The 12,839-nt window shown below is 37.0% G+C and overlaps 1 protein-coding gene across 7 annotated transcripts in view; it reads right to left on the reverse strand.

Annotated features, from left to right (window-relative positions):
- The window catches only part of CSGALNACT1 (chondroitin sulfate N-acetylgalactosaminyltransferase 1), a 400,361-nt gene that overhangs the window by 369,579 nt on the left and 17,943 nt on the right, over window positions 1–12,839 (reverse strand). For 6 of the 7 annotated variants that reach the window (XM_027865511.1, XM_027865507.1, XM_027865514.1 and 3 more), the window contains exon 2: window positions 2,461–2,502. The gene's annotated coding sequence lies outside the window, so the exon portion shown is untranslated. Of the gene's footprint in view, window positions 1–2,460; window positions 2,503–12,839 lie in introns of those variants that run through there. The other variant, XM_027865513.1, reaches the window with a different exon arrangement.

Below are 12,839 nucleotides of genomic sequence, written 5' to 3' on the forward strand. Positions count from 1 at the left end.
TTACACCCGTCCTCCTCCCAACCCAGGTAGGGTTGGTTCTTCTCCCAACCAGCACCTTAGGGGTTTGATAACTGAATGGATATGTGGGGTGAGGAAACGTAAAAAGCTGAGGGTGATGCTGAGGTTCTAAATCTGGGAGACTGGAAGAATGGTGGAGCCTTTGATAGGAACAAGGAAATGAGCAATAAGAACTACCATTTATACAGTACCCTAAGGTCTACGAAGCATTTTGCATGTTATCTTATTTGATCCCCACAACAACCTGTGAGGTAGGTGCTATCATTATTCCCATTTTACAGATGAGGAAAGTGAGGCACAGAGAGGTTAAATAATTTGCCCAGGATAACACAGCTAGTAAACATCTGAGGCAGGATTTGAACTCGGGTCTTCCTGACTCCAAATCTAGCACTTACCCCCTGTGACAACTAGATGAAATGTCTATTAGGCAATCGGTGATGGGAGATTTGAAGTTCAAGGGAAAGACTGGACATGGATATATAAATCTGGGAGTCATCTGCATAGATAACAGAATTATGAGAGCTAATGAGGTTGCCGAGCGAGAGTGCAGAGGGAGAAGAGAAGACCTGGGATAGAACCTTGGCACACCCATAATTAAGGGGAATGTTCTGTATGATGAACCAGCAAAAGAGATTGAGAAGGAATGGTCAGATAAAAGGAAAAGAACAAAGAGAGAAGGTATCCAGGAGCAGAGTAGAGTCCAAAGGGACAAATGCAGCAGATTGGCTAAGAAGGATTAGGACTGAGGTAGGGGAGGGAAACCATTATATTTGGCAATTAAAATCAGGGGTAATTTTGGAGAAAGCTGTTTCCGTTAAGTGATGAGGTCAGAAACCAGACTGCAAAGGGCTAAAGAGAGGAGGGAGCAAATGCAGATAGCTTTTTCCAGGAGTTTGGCTGAAAAGGGGAGGAGAGATAAAGGATGATAGTTTGAGGGGATGGTAGGGTCTAGTACAAGTGTGTTGTTGTTTAAGGATGAGGGAGATGGGCATATTAGAAGGCAGTAGGCAAGGAAACAGTAGATATGTAAGGGGGGGGGAGGAGTGGAAAAAAGGGAGAGAAAGAGAATGAGAAAAAGAGAAATGGGATAGAAGGTACAAGTAGGGTTGTCCATCACAAGGAGAAGTGCCACTTCTTTGTCAGAAACTCAGAAAAAAGGAGGAGAGAGTAGCGATTGATGTCAAGGGGTTGTGAGATGAAGAAAATACAGCCACTCACGTGGAATAGACTCATTTTCTCAGTAAAATAAGAAGGAAGTTCCTCAGCTGAGAGGGAGTGGCTTAGAGGAGGAGTGGGAGGCTTGAGAAGAAAAGGTTTGGAATAGTTTCTGTGGAGAGTGAGATAGGAAATCTGTTAGTGAGAAATAAAAGAACGGCCTTACCGCAGAGAGGGCTCAATTTAGGTGGGATAACATAAACTTGTAATGTACCCAGTGAGCATGTTTGTGAGACTTCCTCAAGCTGGACTCAGCATTTTGTGATTAGGAGCAGAAAAGGCAGATGGGGGAGTATTCCAGGGTTGAGGTATGGCAAGAGATGAGCTGTGGTAGCATAAGAAAGAATAGAGAGGCCACCCTTACAGTAACAGAAATTTAATAAGGGAAAGGCCCTTCTCTGTCACAAGGGTGATGCCCTCTAAACCCACATATAAGTTTTCATGTCATTTTGATACAGAAATGAAACACATTATGCTAAAATATTATACTAAAAAAAAAAAAATAAACTCTCTATAAGCCTTAATTCTTGATCAACCAGCAGCTAATATTTAACTTGTTTACATTCTCCATAATTTTGCATCAAGAGACACCTTTAAACTGTTACCATGGCTAATAATTTGGAAAATCTGCTTAAATCAAATAACTTGTCAAACATTGTTTTAAAAAAACCCCTTCCTTTGGTATTTCAATGATATGTAAGCTTAGCGTGTAGATCTCTACAATACCTTGATAACACACAAGACTATTACATTAAAGTTATCACATTTCAAAACCCTTCTTACAATTAATTCTGAGTGCTCTATGGAAAGAGAATTAGGTAATTTCTTAACATTTGGCCTCCTGAGTCTCTGAAACAATCTGTGTTCACAGTCAGATTCTTTTCATTTTTAGGAATCAGTGTGTTTCAAATATCTTGTTTCCAAACCCGAAGTTTATGGGAATAAAAAAGTGTGAATGCACTCCTTTTTCTTTCTTTGAGAAATTAGCACACATAGGGGGAAAAAAGTAAAATTTTCAAAGATAAAGGAGTGGATAGAAACTTCCTATCATTATTCCTGTAAAGAAATACATGTTTAACATCACGGACTTACCAGCTGGCATTAAATCTGGAATGAAACGAACTATAATTGGTCAAGCAGGAAGTGGAAGAGAGAGAGAGAAAGAGAAAGAGAGAGAGAGAGAGAGAAAGAGAGAGAGAGAGAATATAAAAACTAATCCAAACTCACCCTCAGTTGATAATTCACTTAAATCTCAACTCCTCCAGAATCCTGAAATTAGAAAAAACAAAAATCAAATTTCTGAGCAGGCAGTGGGGAAAAAAAAAATCATTGGACCCAGATTCGAATCCTGTCTCTGTGACTTAATGGCTACATGACCTTAGGCACTAAACTTCTTGGCCTCAGTTTCCTAATCTATAAAATGAAGGGACTGGACCACATAACCTCTGAGGTCCATTACAGCCTTAAATCCCATATATGGTCAATAGTAATAAAAGGTTGCACATAAAGTGGAAAGAGACCTTGGGTCATGAGACCTAGATTCTAATCTCAGCCCTGCCATTAGCTAGCTGTGTGTGACTTTAAAGCCAGTTATTTACATTCTCTGAGCAGTACTTTCTTTATCTGCAGAATGATGGAGGTAGAGACTAGATCTCTGAGTTTCTCCTCTAGCATTCTGATTCTAACACAGGTGTATTTTACTTTATGCAACAGATACATTCCTGGAAGTTGTACATCCAATCAATTTTCGCAATTAAATCATGTTTTAATAGGACAAGAGTACCTCACTATCATAATGAACCTAGTTCATAAAAGGAAGAATCATTTTAACAACAATAACTCTATAATTTCTTTTGTGCTTTCGAATGTTGGGGAATTTTTTTGATGTGTTTTTTTTTTTTTTTTAAAGAAAGGGCACACCTGTATACTGAAAGGAAGGTCTTTGTATTGGACATAATGGGAGAGGATTTGACATGGTGGGACACCTCAGGGATCACTGCCTTAGTTCTGAAGATTAACAATGTCATTGGTTGAGAGGAGGACAGGTGTGAGAGTACAGAAGAAGACAAAGAACAAAAAAGAACAATGTCAGTCCAAAAGTTACCATGTTTCTATTTTCTTTGTATTGCCAAACAAAGCACTAGAGACAGAGAACATGTTCAAATAAGTTACTAGCTGAAAATAAATCCACAGCAATAATTTTTAATAAGTCATTTTGTAATCACTTCAAAAAGAGTGCTTTGTCAATCTGGTATATGACCTTTGTGATGGGGTCACTTACTATTTCAAAAACACACCTGGAAAACTCCATACCTACTAGCCTCAAATACTCCCAAGTCTCAAATCATTTACAACAGCAATGAATCTTTAACAGTGTTCTTTCAAAGTGTAAAGGAGATTTCATCATTTTCCTCTTCAAAAAGCTGCAATCCCCATTTATAAATGTATATCAACATTCTGTTCAGTACACCTGAGCTCCATCATCTTCCATTTTCAAAGTCACAAAGTTGCAGCCATGGATATGACAGATAAAACTCAAGCAGGATGCTTCCTTGTCACTTACCACCTACAAAAATCATCAAATAGAATCTTCAAGAGTTTTTAGGCAAAAGTACTCAGTAAACTTAATTACATTGCAATTTACATTACATTACAATTTAATTTACAACTAACTGATATACGAAAAGTTCTCATCCTCTGATTAAGAGATGAAATAGCACTCATGAAAAGTATGAACATGTTTCCCTTATGCTTGGAAACCTGAAATTCTCAGAGATCTTTTTGGCTATTGAGTTGCTGAAGCAAAAAAACTCTAATTTTTCCTCCTGTTACTATAAGGCAATGACTAAATTTTGTCCATAGTTATAGTCGTCAATCACACACACATACATACACACACACATACACGTCAAAAAAAAAAAGAATTAATGGAATTGGGGGAAGGAAACAATAGTACTAGTCTATTATTGGAAACTTTACAGTTTCTGAGAAGTACTATTAGGTAACTGGTAAAGAACCACTGGCACATCTACCAACTACCGTTATTCCCAAATTTTTGACAATAGTATGTGAGAAAACAAGAAAAATAAAGAGGAGGCCTATCCATCCAACCTCTTGTTTATGCTTCAAAGCCAGTCCTCAGCAACAGGCCAGGGGAGAATGAACTGGAGCAAAATCAGCCAACGATGAAAAGGCTACAGAGAGACAGGGACAAAAGAGAACTTCCATTCCATCCTTGGCAAGCCTGGGGTGCTACTGGATAGCTAAGACCCAGACCTTTTGGGTAGAACTAGAATGAAAATCAACTCTCATATTGACTTCATTACTGTTTTGGTCTTCCTGGTTAATAATCAAGGTAAAGAGCACCTAAATGTTTTTGATAAATTCAAGTCACCTGGCCCCAGTGAACCAGTAGACTGGACCAACACCTATGATACTGTCAGTCATGAGGGCTTATGGAAAATAATGTCAAAATTTGGTTGCCTGGAGTTCTTCAGCATTGGATATCAATTTCATGACTGCATGTTTACCCAGGTTCTGGATAATGGACAATGTTCTTGTGCTTTCCCAGTCACCAATGGAGTGAAGCAAGGCTGTGTGCTTGCTCCCATGTCATTTAGCATGATGTTTTCAGCCATGTTGTCAAACGCCTTCAAAGAGGATGAAAACGACATCAAGGTCAGCTATTGCTCTGATGGTAAATTCTTCAACTTGAAAAGGCTACAAGCCAATACCAAAGTAGAAGGAGTGTTGGTGCATGATTTTCTGTTTGCAGATGATTGTGCACTCAATGTAGCCTCTGAAGCTGAGATGCAACAAAGTATGAATTGATTCTCTGCTACTTGTGCTAATTTTGGATTAACAATTAACACCAAGAAAACATAAGTGCTCCCATCAGCCACCACCACACCATCCATACCTGGAACCACTGGTTACAACAAATAGAGAAGTTTTGAATGCTGTGGATAAGTTCACTTACCTTGGTAGTGTACTTTTCAGTAACGTACACATTGATAATGAGGTTGACACTCGCATTGTCAGAGCTAGCTCAGAATTCAGGAGGCTCCAGAGCAAAGTGTGGGAGAAAAGAGGTATTAGGCTGACTACCAAACTGAAGGTGTACAGAGCCATTGTGCTGACTTCATTGCTGTATGCTTGTGAAACCTGGACAGTATACCAACACCATGCCAGGAAACTGAATCTCTTCCATTTGAATTGTGTTAGGAAAATTCTGAAGATCACCTGGCAGGATAAGATACCAGACACTGAGGTCCTTTCTCAAACTAAACTGCCAAGCATTCAAACTCTACTGCAGAGAGCCCAACTCCAATGGACTGGCCATGTTGTTCAAATGCAAAACGTACACTTGCCAAATAGACTATTTTATGGAGAACTCACACAAGGCAAGTGCTCACACATGGAGATCAGAAGAAGCAGTATAAGGACATTCTCAAGATCTGTCTTAAGAACTTTGGAACCGATTGTGTGACACGGGAAACACTGGTACAAGACCACCCAGCATGGCGAACCCTCATTAGAGAAGGTGCCGTGCTCTATGAACAAAGCAGAATTGAAACAGCTCAAAAGAAATACGAAATGTGCAAATGTAGAGAATCCACCCCAAATGTTTACATGGACTATTCGTGCTCAACCTATGGTAGAGCTTTCCAAGCCCATATCCACAGTGGGGCACACTGTAACTTGACTCTAACATAGTGATGCCATTTTGGTCCTCTTCCAGAACGAAGGACAACAACCCACCAACCCTGTGCCAGGTACTGTACTAAGAACTTTACAAATATTATTTAATTTGATCCTCACAACAACCCTACAAGGTAGTCTCTGTTATTGCTTTTATTTTACAGTTGAGGAAACTTAGGCAGAGGTTAAGAGATTTGCCCAAGGTCCCATAGCTAGTAAATGTCTGAGGTTGGATTTGAACTCAGATCTTCCTGACTCTAGGCCTAGAATTCTATCCACTGAGCCAACTAGCTATTAACTCAGTTACTGAAAGGACTCAAAAATGTGATTACTAAGATACTGTCAATGACAGCTGAAAGATTATACAGAGAGAGGAACCACAAAATTGGAGAAGGACTAATATTATCCTGATTTTCAAAGACAGGAAGAGAAGAGAGTTTAAAATATAGGCCTAACAGCTTGACCTTTATTTTGAAGGAAATTTCTAGAACATATTATTAGAGTTGTTTTGTAAACATCTAGAAAAAGAAGTGGCAATGACAAAAATACAACATGGCTTTCTCAAGAGAAGGTCATGGCGGACCCATCTTTCTGAACCAGACCCACAATTGCACTGGCGTAGAGAATTCTGGGCTAGGAAACACCCCATCCCAAAGCAAATCAGCAAATCTTCTATACTGTATCAGCTGAGAGAGTTGCCTGGGCATGGAAAGGCCAAACAACTTTCCCAGTAATGGGTAGAATTTATTATAAATTTTTTTTTTTTTTTTTTGCAAATGGTATGATCTGAAGCTTCACGGCTTCATAAACAATCTTCTTTGTGTGTTCTGCTGTGTGTATACAGAAAGAAGCAAACAAGCAGGCAAGCGCTAATTAAGTACTATCTGCCAGGAATTGTTATGTTAACAGCTCAAAAGAAATACGAAATGTGCAAATGTAGAGAATCCACCCCAAATGTTTACATAGACTATTCGTGCTCAACCTATGGTAGAGCGTTCCAAGCCCATATCCACAGTGGGGCACACTGTAACTTGACTCTAACATAGTGATGCCATTTTGGTCCTCTTCCAGAACGAAAGACAACAACCCACAGTTTCTCATACAGGCTTCTTTCTGGTTTTTCTGTATGTATTGAAACATTTGTGTTTCTTGATTATTACGTTCACATAAAAAAGTTAATTTTAAAAAGAAAAAAATTAACAAAGGTGATACAATAAAACTGAACATCTTCACATTGCCATATCTTATTTTCTCCCATCTCCCCATAGAGGCCCAGATTACACTCACTCTATCCCTACCTTGCCAAAAGACTTCATCCTGTCCTTTAGACTAATAACTCATGTTCAACATCTCATTCAGACCAAGATATGCTCTAACTATGAATTATACAGGAAGCTGTTAATGATCAAATGTAATGATCAAATAATAATCAAAATCTGCCTAGAGACCCTATTGTATTGAAAGAGAGAAGCAGAATAATAATAAGGGTAACAGCACTGAGCCAAAAGTCAAGAGACCTAGCTTCTGGTCCCAGCAAATTAGCGGCAGAGCCATGTTACTTTGGGCATGTCCCTTTCTCAATCGGGACCTCAACTTTCCACTCTGTAAAATGAGATTCTATTTTATGATCTCTAGTCTAAAATTCTATCACCGAGATTTTATGTGGCCATATTTGAACTCAGAATTCCAGGACATTTTGATTATTTGACTGCACTTAACCTATCTCTAAAACCCAGAGGCAAAAAAACAAATGTTCTCCCTTTAAAAAATGAGAAACTCACTATCCATAACGCATAAACAGAAAGTAGCACTCTTGATGTCTGCCATTATCAGGGTTAAAAGGCATTTTTCTACGAAACAGACAACATCACACCCACGAGGCTCAAGCATCACGGAGAGAAAAACCTGTTAGCCTGATGTGTATTACTTAAAATATAGGCTTAAAAGCTTTTTTTCTCTAATGATAATAAAACACCACTTCTTTCCATCCAAGATGATCAAAAAGCCTCATTTTTTTTTTTTTACAATTCTGCCATATCCTGATCCACCCTCTGTGGCTATGTGTGAATACAGTGTTCCATGATCATTATGGAGAAGGAAAAGTAGGAATCTGGCTTCTCCCTTTGTTTATTTCTCTCCTGTTATCTTCAAAGAACTGATGCTTGTGCTTATATCCAGGAGCAGAAGGTCTTGGGGAAGGGAAAGGGGGGTAGAAAGGGTTGGGTCACTATATCAGTTTTCTGTACTTGTGCTCCTGTTACATGTAAAATGGAAAAGTGTGTGCCAAAACAATTCTGCTGAGAATTAATGGTTTGTAGTTGTTGTTGTTGTTGTTTTTAGGGAAAATTCTAAATGACAAAATAGGGTAAAACTGCAGGAAACTAAAAAAGAGGGTGATGTTTATGCTTGTTATGTTTCATAGGAATACTTGACAAATTGGTAAAACTAATTTAAAAAAAAAGTTCCTAGTCTTAAGTCTAGTGTGGAAATACTAGAATGCTAAAATTATAGAATCTCATAGTTGGAAAAAATAGGTCATTTCCCTCCTCATGCCTTTCCCCAGCACCCACTTTCTACTTCGTAATGAGGGCCATGACAATCTACTGCCTTATGTCTCTACACAGAATCTCTGAAATTGGTTGTATCTATTTTGTATTTAATCTTCTATATGCTTATTTCTCCCCAACAGAACATAAATGCCTTGAGGGCTAGGCCTGTTTCATTTTTGTCTTTGTATCACTCGCATCTGACACAGTACTATGCATATAATGAGTGTTTGTGGAATTTTTTTTTTTTAGGTAATTGGGGTTAAGTGACTTGCCCAGGGTCACACAGCTAGTAAGTGTCAAGTGTCTCAGGTCAAATTTGAACTCAGGTCCTCCTGTCTCCAAGGCCGGAGCTCTTTCCACTGTGCTACATAGCTGCCCCTGGAATTTAATTAAATGAGGTAGATAATGAGAAAAAGAAGCCAATGAGAGATTCCTTGATTAGCTTGAAGTCACACAAACTCGAGAACTGGGATTTGAACTCAAGTCTTCTGATTCCCAATCAGTGTTCTTTCCATTATAGCACAATGCCTCTCAGTATCCCTTATAAAATGTGCTATCTATGTGGCACAGCAATAAAGAAAAAGGGCCTTTAATTAAACTTATATAAGAGAATTAAGACAAATACATGAGACTAAGAACCATTCCCCAGTCGATAAGTGGCCTAAGGATATGAACAAAGTGTTTAGAAGAACTGCAAACTATAAATAATATATGAAAGACTGCTAAAATCCCTAATAAAAAGAAAGATGCAATTCAAAACAACTCTGAGGTTTTAGCACACATCAGATAAACTGGCAAAGAGTATTCAAGATGGGAAGTCAGTATCAGAAGGGTTGTGGAAAGGTAGGCAAACCAATATGCTATTGGTGGAACAGTATGTCAGAAAACAATTTGGTATTATGTGAAGAAAGTGACTAAAGTGTCCATACTCTAACCTAGAGATGGCAGTGTTAGGCATATACCCTTCTAGAAAGTCAGAGATAGAAAGAAAGTCCCATATTAGCCAAAATTATTTTAGGAATGCTTTTATAAGTGGTAAAGAAATGGGGGTAGGGAGAAGGGGAGAGAATGTGATAGGTGAATATAATGGAAATATTGTTATGCCCTAAGAAATGGTAAACATGAGAAGCATGGAAAGATATATGAACTAATGCAAATAGAAATAAGCAGAAACAAGAAAACCATATGCATGATGACTAGGATATAAATGGAAGAACAACAACAAAAACAAAACTGATGCAAAAAAGCAGAAAAATACACACTTTTCAGATAATAATGCAATGAAAATTGTATTTAATAAGGGTCCATGGAAACAGATTAACAATTAATTAGAGATTAAATTATTATGGAGTCTGAATGCAAACTGAAGCATACTATTTTCTCTCTCTTTTAAAAAAATTTTTTCTCATAATTTTTCCCTTTTCTGATTCTTCTTTTACGACATGACTAATGTGGCAATATGTTTAATATGATTGCAGATGTATAGCCTATATCAGACTGCTTGCCATCCTGGGGAGGGGAAAAGGGAGGGACAGAGGGAGAAAAAATTTTGGAACTCAAAATCTTATATAAGTGAATGTTGAGGGGGCAGCTTAGATGGCACAGTGGATAGAGCACTGACCCTGGACTCAGGAAGACCTGAGTTCAAATCTGGCTTCAGACACTTGACACTTACTAGCTACATGACCCTGGGCAAGTCACTTCACCTCATTGCCTTGCCCACAAAAAAAAAAAAGTTAATGGTAAAAACTAACTTTACATGTAACTGGAAAAAATAAAATACTATTAAGTGGGGGGGGGAGGAAGAAAGCATAGGTATAAATGGATTTTTCCTTAAAATAATAAGAATCATCTACCTAAAACCATCAGCGAGCATTATTTGTAAAGGAAATAAGCTAGAAGACTTCTCCATAAGATCAGGAATGTAACAAGACTGCCCATTATCAACAACAGTATTCAACATTGTATTAGAAACGCTAGCAATAAAAATGAAAAGAAAAGCAAATTGAAGGAATCAGAATGGGAAATGGGGTAATAAAACTATCTCCTTTTGCAGACAATATGATAATATAGCTGGAAAATCATAGAGCTAAAAAACTAGTTGAAACAATTAATAATTTTAACAAAGTTGCAGGATATAAACCTACATAAATCATCAGCATTTCTATGTATCACCAACAAAATCCTTCAAGGAGAGACTGTAAAAGATACTCCATTTAAAATAACTGTAGACATCATAAAACACCTGGGAGTATACTTGCCAAGGCAACTCCAGAAACTACATGAACATAATTATAACACACTTTTTACGCAAATAAAGTCAGATTTAAATAACTGGAGAAAAGTTAACAGTTTATGAGTTGGCAGAGTCAACATAATAAAAATGACAATTCCACCTAAACGAATCTACTAATTCAATGCCATCCAAATTAAGTTACCAAAAAACTATTTTATTGAGCTAGAAAAAACAATAACAAAATTCATTTGGAAAAACAAAAGGTCAAGAATATCATAATAATTAGTGAAAAGATGTAAAGAAAAAAAGAAAAATGTAAAGGAAGGAGGCTTAGCAGTACCAGATTTCAAACCATATTATAAAACAATTATCAAAACTCTCTGGTACTGGCTAAGAAACAGAAAAGTGGATCAATGGAACAGAGCAGACATACAAAATAGTAGTAAATGATTATAGTAACTTCGTGTTTGACAAACATAAAAATTTAAGCTCTTGAGATAAGAATTCACTATTTGGTAAAAAATTGTTGGGAAAATTAGAAAGCTGTCTGGCATAAACTGGGTATAGACCAATATCTTACACCATTTGCCAAGATAAGGTTAAAATAGATTCATGACCTAGATATAAAAGGAGATACCATAAGTAAACTAGAAGAATATGGAACATATTACCTGTCAGACTTATGGATAGAAGAAGAATTTATGAATAAAAGAAAGCTTTGAGAAATGTAAAAGGGATCATTTTGATTACAGTAAATGTAAAAGATTATAAATAAAACCAATGTAGCAAAAATTAGAACGAACGCAGAAAAAAAACTGGGGGGAATTTATAGATACTTTCTCTGATAAAGGTCCCATATCTCAAATATACAAAGAACTTTGTCAAATTTATAAGAATATGAGAGATTCCCCAATTGACAAATGGTCAAAGGATATGAACAGGCAGTTTTTCAACGAAGAAATCATATGCACATATAAAAAAAAATTATCTCCATCATTATTGATTAGAGAATGCAAATCAAAACAACTTTGAGATATCATCTCACACCTATTGGATTAGCTAAAATGATAGAAGGTGAAAATGACAAATGTTGGAGAGGATATAAAAAAATTGAGACACTAATACACTATTGGTGCAACTGTGAACTAATCCAAGCATTTTGGAGAGCAATCTGGCATTATGCCCAAAGAGTTATAAATCTGAGATACACCCTTTGACCCAGAAATACCACTATTCAGTCTGTTTCCTAAAGTGATTATGGAAAAAGGAAAAGAATCTATATGTATAGCAGCTGTCTTTATGGTGACATTGAGAGGATGCTCATCAATTGCGGACTAGCTAAACAAGTTTGATGGAATAGTGCTGTGCTATAAGAAACGATGAGCTTAATGATCTTAGAAAAACACAGAAAGACTTGCATGAAATAATGAAGAGTGAAATGAGCAGAATCAAGAGAACGTTACATACAGTAATACCAATATTGTTTGAAGAATACCTGTGAATGACAAAGTTATTCCGAGTATTATAAATATTCAAATCAACTACAAAGGACCTATGAAGAAAGATGCTATCCACCTCCAGAGAAAGAAATGATAAATAAAAGGAACCATAGTATGGTTTTACAGATAGATAGGTTGTTGTAGATAGATAGACAGACAGACAGAGAGATAGACAGACAGATACAGACAGATAAATAAATAGATAGGGGTTGAATGTTGGCCTGTAGGGTAGGATGGGAAGGGAGACTGTGAGACAGTTTGGAACTTAAAATGTAACAAAAAATATTTAATTTACTTTTTAAAAAACTGAGCACTGTGTAATTGCAATGAAGAATTTTGGCCCCGATGACAAGAGAAGAAAATGTGAGCTTGTCTCCTCTTCACAGAAGTTGAAGACAATTGGTATGGAGCAATGAATTTACTTTTAGACTGAGCTATGTTAATTTTGCTTAACAGTTTCTTTCTCCTTGTATTTCGTCCTTTTTTACATTTTGTCGCAAGGGGAGGTTCTCTGGGGAGGACAGAAGAAAGAGATATATTTGAAAATAAAGGTAAGGAAAAAAACAAAACATAAAAATAAAAATTTTAAAATAAATGAAATTTATCCAGGCCAAAATTGTC

This window comes from Vombatus ursinus, unplaced genomic scaffold, assembly GCF_900497805.2.
Source record: "Vombatus ursinus unplaced genomic scaffold, bare-nosed wombat genome assembly UNPS02014778.1, whole genome shotgun sequence".
Lineage (NCBI taxonomy): Eukaryota > Metazoa > Chordata > Mammalia > Diprotodontia > Vombatidae > Vombatus > Vombatus ursinus.